This window comes from Castor canadensis, chromosome X (genome assembly GCF_047511655.1).
Source record: "Castor canadensis chromosome X, mCasCan1.hap1v2, whole genome shotgun sequence".
Taxonomy (NCBI): domain Eukaryota; kingdom Metazoa; phylum Chordata; class Mammalia; order Rodentia; family Castoridae; genus Castor; species Castor canadensis.
In genome coordinates this window covers 67,584,184-67,592,916 of record NC_133405.1, presented here as the reverse complement: position 1 = coordinate 67,592,916, position 8,733 = coordinate 67,584,184, and positions in this window count along the sequence as shown.

Genomic DNA, 8,733 nt, shown 5'->3' with positions numbered 1-8,733 from the left:
GGAGTCTTACACCCTGCTGTGCTGCCTGAGATTGGAGGAGGGGTGAAGGAGGCAGTCTAACACAGTTCTTATAGCTCAGTCCACAGGTATTGGAGTGATGGTAAGGACTGTGGGGTTTGCCCAGCACTAGGTTCCACTGTGTCAGGCCTTGTACTGAGTTTCAAATCTAAGTACAGTACTGAACTCTCTTTCCCTCCCCTAGAAGTAGAAGATGGCTTTCTGCATGCTTGGGCTGCTTGGAGGGATGAGATGGACAAATCTTTCCTTTCTGCCTTCTTCAATGTCTTCTCATTTTGCTTACTAAAGATATCCACTATGCTCTCTCCCATAATTTCCTTAGCTGCTTGGAATGTAACCTGAGTGCAGAAATAGCTATTAGACTTGGCGTACCTACAGGGAGAGCAATACTAGAGGATCTTAGCCACCATCCTGCTCTGCATCCAAGCAAAGATGGGACTTTATCTCCTAGGCACCATGAAAGCAGGATATTTTTCTGCCCCTTAGGAACCTTCTAACTCATTCCTCAAATTGACTAGACTGCACAGTACTCATAAATTGGGGAAATTAAGCCATATGTTTAGAGCCCTTCACGTTTCAAATTCTCATATCAGCCTGGCACAATTGTGAAAAGCTCCTTCTTTCTGTTCTTCCAGTGAAGTTCTTCTGCCTAGGCCAAGCCCCATTAGCACTACACACTCAGATTTGGCTGGTGTGAACAAATTTCTTAGGAAAAACTCTTTCCTTTCCAAACATTTACTTTATCTAGTCCTTGCTACTTACAATCCTCCCCAATGTGTTCACTATGCAAATAATATAACAAAATAAATGTCTTAGCCAGAAGCCCATTACCCCAACAAGGTAGCATGTTCATTCTTCCTTATCACTTTCTAGTTTCATCAGTGCCATAACATAAAATTCCATTCTAGTTTTATAATTATTCTAGTTTTTGAAAAAATTTACTTAGAGAAACATGGCTCACCTCTCAAAATCCCATTTCCTACACTGACATACTGTGCTCATTCCTTCTCTTACACATATGGTATATATGTTATATTTACTTTATAGCATTCAAAGAGAGCAGAGTAGAAAGGAAGGGCAGGATCCTGCTGGCACTTCAAATAATAGAGACCTAGAGAAAATGACTCTAGAAGTCATCTATTGAGGAGTGTGGGAAAGTATTCTAAACTAAAAGCTCTGTAATGACAAAAGCCGTGTCTGGTTTGTTCAGAAGTGTATGGTCTCACCTACAGGGATTTTTCTTTGTTTTACTGAGGTATGATTGAAAAATAAAATGAATATACTTAAGATGTAAGATATGACTTTTAAAAAATTGTATATGCTTAGTACAACATGATGCCTTAAAAATATGTTTAAATTTTAACTTCCTGGTTGTTGGATTAGTTTACTCTTGACACTAGCCTACTTTGACATTCAACACCCTTTATAGAAGAGAAAATCTCTTGGTTTGTTCTTTTTTGTTTGTTTGATTTTGGTGGAATAGATCCTCAAGTAAATACCAAAGGTATGCAAAATAGGAAATAGTTTTTTGAGTCTTTGAATGTCTAAAGATGTCTTTATTATATCATCACATTTGATTGAGGCCAGGTCTAAAATTCTAAGTCAAAAAGTATTTTAACTCAGATAATGATGATGATAATTACAATGATGATAGTTTTTGCTCATTGTCATCTAGCTTACAGTGTTGGTATTAAAAAGTTGAAAACTAATTTCATTCCAAATCCTTTGTATGCAAGCTTTTTGGGATTTGGGGCTTGTGAGGAGGGAGGAGAGGTTTTACAATCATTGCTGGAACTTGGCCCTGACCCAAATGTATTTATTCATATCTTAGTGTTACCATAGGAATGTGCAATTAGCAAGCTACCCAATCCAGTTATTTCTTATTACATTCAGGTGTGAGCACCACTATCGTAGAGGAAAATTTCCCTATCATATACATGTGTGTGATCCTGACAACTTTCTCAATCCTCTTGTGACTATTTCCTTACCTCAAAATTGGAAATAATATTGTTTGCACATGGTTGAAGAAAGAATTACATCAGCTAAGCATGTAGTAAACTGCTGGCATACAGTAGATACTCCCCAATGTTAATTTTTCTCTGTCTCTGACTTCTCTTAGCAGATTATTAAATTGAAAATATCTTCCTAAATTAAATCACCCCAGTTCAGAATCAATATATCATGGGACCATCTTTAGGCAACTACAAATGTTTGTGGTCAAAAGGATCATCCCCTTTTCTCATCTACCAAAAATCATGGACATTGCAATTTCAATATAAAAGAATAAGAGGAATCTTTTCCACAAATGTTCCTAAATATTTTCTAGGTCCTCATATCTCTAAATGAATCAAACATGGCAGTTTTACATGCAAAATAAATCATGCATACAGAATTTCTAGGTTTCTGCACTAGAAAAGTGATTTAATTTAAAAAAGAATGTTATAAAATGTACAAATTTGTGTCCATGGTTTCAACTCTCTTAAACTCCTGAAAAGTGTTAATGTTGTTTTTCATTATTTCAAAATTTCTGGTAATTGAAAGTTGACATTAAGGCATCATCTCAGAAAGTATTAAGCATACTACTTAGCAATCTGCTAATACTTTTAGCAAACAATGGGCTACTTATTTAGCACTTCTGAATTGTAGGTGTTTCTACCAGTTAATTAGAAAAAGAAGATTAGAGCCAAGGGAATTGGACCATTTAATGAAGAGATCTTAGTCTCCTCTGGTCTTGATAGTGGTCCTTAGCATCTCCAATAAAATTACTCACTAACAGTGGTTAGATAGTAACATTGGCATTTACTTGCAGAGCTTTACATACTCACCAACAAATGATGAGGATAGTCAGTTCGGTGAGATTTAAGCAGTAACTCTAGAAACAAAAGCACTGTATTCTATTAGCAATCCCTTAAGACCCTTAATGCCACTCAGCAGCTAATGATAATGTTTTTAGGGAGCTATGCTTTCTTAAAAATAGAAATTGGATACAAAAAAATATATATCAGGATGACAAATAAGAAAAAACAAATAAATGAACATCAAATAATTCCAGTGGGAATAAGAAAAGTTATATTTAGGAATTATTCATACTTGAAGCAAATAATAAAGTATTATCCTTCTACACATGTATGTAAATGGAAAAAGGATATCTGTTGAAACTATTCCAAGAAGGGAGGGAAGGGGGATTAAGGCATGGAGGGGATTCAAGTATGATGTTTGATGTATTGTAAGAACTTTTGTAAATGCTACAATGTACCCCCACCCAGCACAATAAAAAAGAATAAAATATTTTAAATATGTGTGTTTATATATAAATGCACAGAATAGTGAATGAATGGAAATTAGTCAAATGTCAAAAGCTTAACAACATAATTACACAATATTGTTTCATACTGAAAACAGCCAACATAAAAAAGCTAAAACTCCTCCTTTCACAGATCAGCTCCTGTAATTTATTTTCTCCTTTGTCTATACCCATGATTCATAGATTTGATCTTTTGATGGTGTCCCAGATGTTTTGCATGTTCCATTCATATTTTCTTAGCATTTTTTCATGATCATTTACTGTTTGATCTCATTCCTCTAATTTGTCTTCTGTTCCTGATACTCTATTTTCAACTTGCTCCACTCCATTTGCCAAGCTTTTCATTGAGATTTTTATTTGGGATATTGAGCTGTTTATTTCAGATTGATTAGTTTTCAGGGTTTGCACGTCTTTCTTTATTTCCTCTCATATCCTACACCGTGTTCTTAATTTCATTCATCTGTTTGTTTATATTCTCTTTGAGCTCATAATTGTTTATTCACATCATCTGTGAAATCAAACACAAGCTTTTTTGTCTCTTCTTTGAGCTTGTTAATCATTCTTGCTATTATTTTTTGGAATTCAATATTTGATATTTCTTCCTCTGAGCAGTTGTTTAGATCCTTAGTGGTGGAGTTGGCTTTTGAGGAAGTGTGGTTGTCTTACTGTTTCATTCTGCACTGAGATTTATGCATGCAGAGTTTTTTGGGGTTTTTTTTTGGTTCAGGTTTTCAATCCCTTGTGCCCCTGTGGTTGGGGTCTTGAGCTTTTTCTACTGGGGTTCCAGAAGTTTTCCTCAGAGAGAGTCACACTGGAAAGCTTACACCACACCTGGAGCAAGGTTCTTGTTGTGGTACAGATTACCACTTTCCTCCCCTCAGTGAAGGAGCTGGGGTTCCTGCAGAGTAGCAGGTTTCTGCTTTTCTCCCCTCAGTGGGGCAGTTGGTGTTCCCACTCTTTGGTGGGGGAACAGGGACTCTCCTGCAGGTGACAGGTACAGTGGGGAGCATTGGGACTCTGTGCACTGTGGGGAGGCAGGCCTCTTTTCATCTTCAGAGTAGCAGATTACCATTCAGTGGGAGAGCTGCGGTTCCTGCTTTAAGATGGGGAATAGGGAATCTCTCACAGCTATGTATGGTGGGGAGCACTGGGCTTCTGTGCATCTGTGGAAAGCAGGCCTCCTGGCGCCACCCACAGAGTAGCAGGTTACCACTTTCCTCCCCTCAGTGGGGGAGCTAGCATTCCCACTCTTTAATGAGTGGGGGCTTGGTAGGCAGTGCTGAGCCTCTGTGCACTTTAAGAAAGCATGTCTCCTGGTGCCCATAAAGTGGCAGATTACTGCTCAGTGTATAAGATGGGGTTCCTGCTCTTTGACAGGGATATGGGGGTCTCCCATAGGCAGGCACAGTTGGGAGAGCGGGGCCTTTGTGAACTGTGGAGCTACAGGCTCCGGGTACTGGCAGAGTAGCAAAGTGTGGAGCCTGGGGTCCACTTTCATATGTGGCAGTGGGTTCCCAGTGCTAAGTAGCAAGTTGACAGTGCCCATGAGGTAGCAACATTGGCAGGCTTGTAGCTTCCAGCATCCAGAAGGTAACAGAGGCCCTGTAGCCTGCTTGTGCCAGGTTCAGTCTTCAAAGAGCTGAGTATAGTAGCCACTGCAGGCACAGGAGAATAAAGCAAGCAGGTCAGAGCCTTCTGGTGCCCACAGAGCAGCATTGGCCCTGGGGCCTCCTTGTGCAGGGACACAGATTTCCTTGGCATTTCAGGGCATGGGGTAGTGGGCTCTTGGATCAGGAAGAGCATGGAGTTAAGAGTCCTTTTGGGTGCTGAAAAGTGGGATTTAGTGCAGAGCCCAGAGGAGTGGAGCCTTGCAGAGACTTCAGGGATGGGGGATTGGTGTTGGGAGTGTTGACCTGCAAGCTGTACTTCCCATAGTTAGTTGCTTCTCTACTTGTGGATTCAAAGAGAACTTTGCTTGCTGGTTATGGGATCTCATGGGTGTCCTTTGGGGTCCCCAGTTTCTTCCTTCTTCAAGGCAGTAAGTCACCACTGGGATTTAGGAATGTCAACCATCCACCATCTTTCCCTGCCTTTCTTTTTTTTTTTTTCATTTTCTTGCCTTTTTTAATTCATTGTAATTCTCAGTCTGAGGAAGAAAGAGGTTTCATTCTTTTTATGGCTAAATAGTATTCCATGGTGCATTTGTGCCACATTTTCTTCATCCATTTATGAGTTGATGGGCACTTAGGGTGTTGCCATTTCGGACGGTTTTTAGTTTGCTTTTTTTATTATTCATACGTGCATACACTGTTTGGGTCATTTCTCCCCACTCCCCCCACCCTCTCCCTTACCCCTCCAGCCTCCTACCTCTCCGCCCTTACCCCCTCACTACTCTGCAGAAACTATTTTGCCCTTATCTCTAATTTTGTTGAAGGAGAGTATAAGCAATAATAGGAAGGAACAAGGGTTTTTGCTAGTTGAGATAAGGATAGCTCTATACAGGGAGTTTACTCGCATTGATTTCCTATGCATGTGTGTTACCTTCTAAGTTAATTCTTCTTGAACTAACCTTTTCTCTGGTTCCTGGTCCCCTTCTCCTCAGTTGCTTTAAAGTATCCGCTTTAGTTGCCCTGCATTGAGGGCAACAAATGCTATCTAATTTTTTAGGTGTCTTACCTATCCTCATACCTCCCTTGTGTGCTCTCGCTTTATCAAGTGATCAAAGTCCAATCCACTTGTTGTGTTTGCCCTTGATCTAATGTCCACATATGAGGGAGAACATAAGATTTTTGGTCTTTTGGGCCAGGCTAACCTCACTCAGAATGATGTTCTCCAATTCCATCCGTTTACCAGCGAATGATAAAATTTCATTCTTCTTCATGGCTGCATAAAATTCCATTGTGTATAAATAAAACATATTCTTAATCTATTCGTCAGTAGTGGGGCATCATGGCTGTTTCCATAACTTGGCTATTGTGAATAGTGCCACAATAAACATGGGTGTGCAGGTGCCTCTGGAGTAACCTGTGTCACATTGTTTTGGGTATATCCCGAAGAGTGATATTGCTGGATCATATGGTAGATCAATGTTTAGCTTTTTAAGTAGTCTCAAAATTTTTTCCAGAGTGATTGTACTAGTTTACATTCCAACCAGCAGTTTAAGAGGGTTCCTTTTTCCCCCGCATCCTTGCCAACACCTGTTGTTAGTGGTGTTACTAATGATGGCTATTCTAACAGGGTAAGGTGGAATCTTAGTGTGGTTTTAATTTGCATTTCCTTTATTGCCAGAGATGGTGAGCATTTTTTCATGTTTTTTGGCCATTTGAATTTCTTCTTTTGAGAAAGTTCTGTTTAGTTCACTTGCCCATTTCTTTATTGGTTCATTAGTTTTGGGAGAATTTAGTTTTTTAAGTTCCCTATATATTCTGGTTATCAGTCCTTTGTCTGATGTGCAGCTGGCAAATATTTTCTCCCACTCTGTGGGTGGTCTCTTCAGTTTAGAGACCATTTCTTTTGTTGAGCAGAAGCTTTTTAGTTTTATGAAGTCCCATTTATCTATGTTATCTCTTAGTTGCTGTGCTGCTGGGGTTCCATTGAGAAAGTTCTTACCTATTAATTCCAGAGTATTTCCTACTCTTTCCTGCATCAACTTTAGAGTTTGTGGTCTGATATTAAGATCCTTGATCCATTTTGAGTTAATATTGGCATAGGGTGATATACATGGTTCTAGTTTCAGTTTTTTGCAGACTGCCAACCAGTTTTCCCAGCAGTTTTTGTTGAAGAGGCTGTCTTTTCTTCATTGTATATTTTTAGCTCCTTTGTCAAAGACAAGTTGGTTATAGTTGTGTGGCTTCATATAGGGTCCTCTATTCTGTTCCACTGGTATTTTTATCTGTTTTTGTGCCAATACCATGCTGTTTTTATTGTTATTGTTTTGTAATATAGTTTGAAATTGGGTATCGTGATACCTCCAGCATTGTTCTTTTGACTGAGTATTGCCTTGGCTATTTGTGGCCTGTTGTATTTCCATATAAATTTAAATCTATTTAATGAATGTCATTGGAATTTTGATGGGAATTGAAATAAACATGAAGATTACTTTTGGGAGTATAGACATTTTTACTATGTTGATTCTACCAATCCATGAGCAAGGGAGATCTCTCCACTTTCTATAGTCTTCCTCAAGCTCTTTCTTCAGAAGTTTATAGTTTTCCTTGTAGAGGTCGTTCACATCCTTTGTTAGGTTTACACCTAGGTATTTGATTTTTTTGAGGCTATTGTATATGGAATTGTTTTCATATATTCTTGTTCAGTTTGTTTATTATTAGTGTATAGAAATGTTAATGATTTTTCTATGTTGATTTTATATCTTGCTACCTTGCTATAGCTATTGATGGTATCTAGGAGCCTTTGAGTAGAGTTTTTTGGGTCTTCAAGGTATAGGATCATGTCATCTGCAAATAGAGGGAATGGTTTCAGTTTTTCTCCATTAAGTGTAATGCTGGCTGTAGGTTTGTCATACATAGCTTTTATAATGTTGAGGTACTTTCCTTCCATTCCTAGTTTTCTTAGAGCTTTTATCATGAAATGGTGTTGGATCTTATCAAAGGCTTTTTCTGCATCTATTGAGATGATCAAGTGGTTTTTGTCTTTGCTTCTGTTAATGTGGTTTATTATGTTTATTGATTTTCATATGTTGAATCACCCCTGCATTCCTGGGATGAAGCCTACTTTGTCATGGTGAATGATCTTTTTGATGTGTTGTTGAAATCAGTTTGCCATTATTTTATTATGGATTTTTGCATCAATGTTCATTAAGGAGATTGGCCTATAGTTCTTCTTTTTGGAGGTGTCTTTGCCTGGTTTTGGGATAAGTATAATATTGGCTTCATAAAATGTGTTAGGCAGTTTTCCTTCCCTTTCTACTTCATGGAACAGTTTAAGGAGGGTTGGTATCAGTTCTTCTTTAAAGATCTGATTGAATTCAGCAGAGAATCCATCAGGTCCTGGACTTTTCTTTTTGGGAAGAATCTTGATTGCTGATTCAATTTCATTTTGTGCTATAGATCTATTCAGGTGATTAATATTCTCTTGGTTCAGTTTTGGATGATCATATGTGTCTAGAAATCTGTCCATTTTTTAAGATTTTCTAATTTATTGAATATAGGATCTCGAAGTAGTCTCTGATGTTTTTCTGGACTTCAAAGGTGTTTGTTGTTATCTCCCCTTCTGCATTCCTGATTCTACTAATTTGGATTTTTTCTCTCCTCATTTTAGTCAGGTTTGACAGTGGTCTGTTGATCTTGTTTATTTTGTCAAAGAACCAACTTTTTGTTTCATTAATTCTTTATATGGTTTTTTTGGTTTCTATTTCATTGATTTTAGCTCTTATTTTTATCATTTCTCTCCTT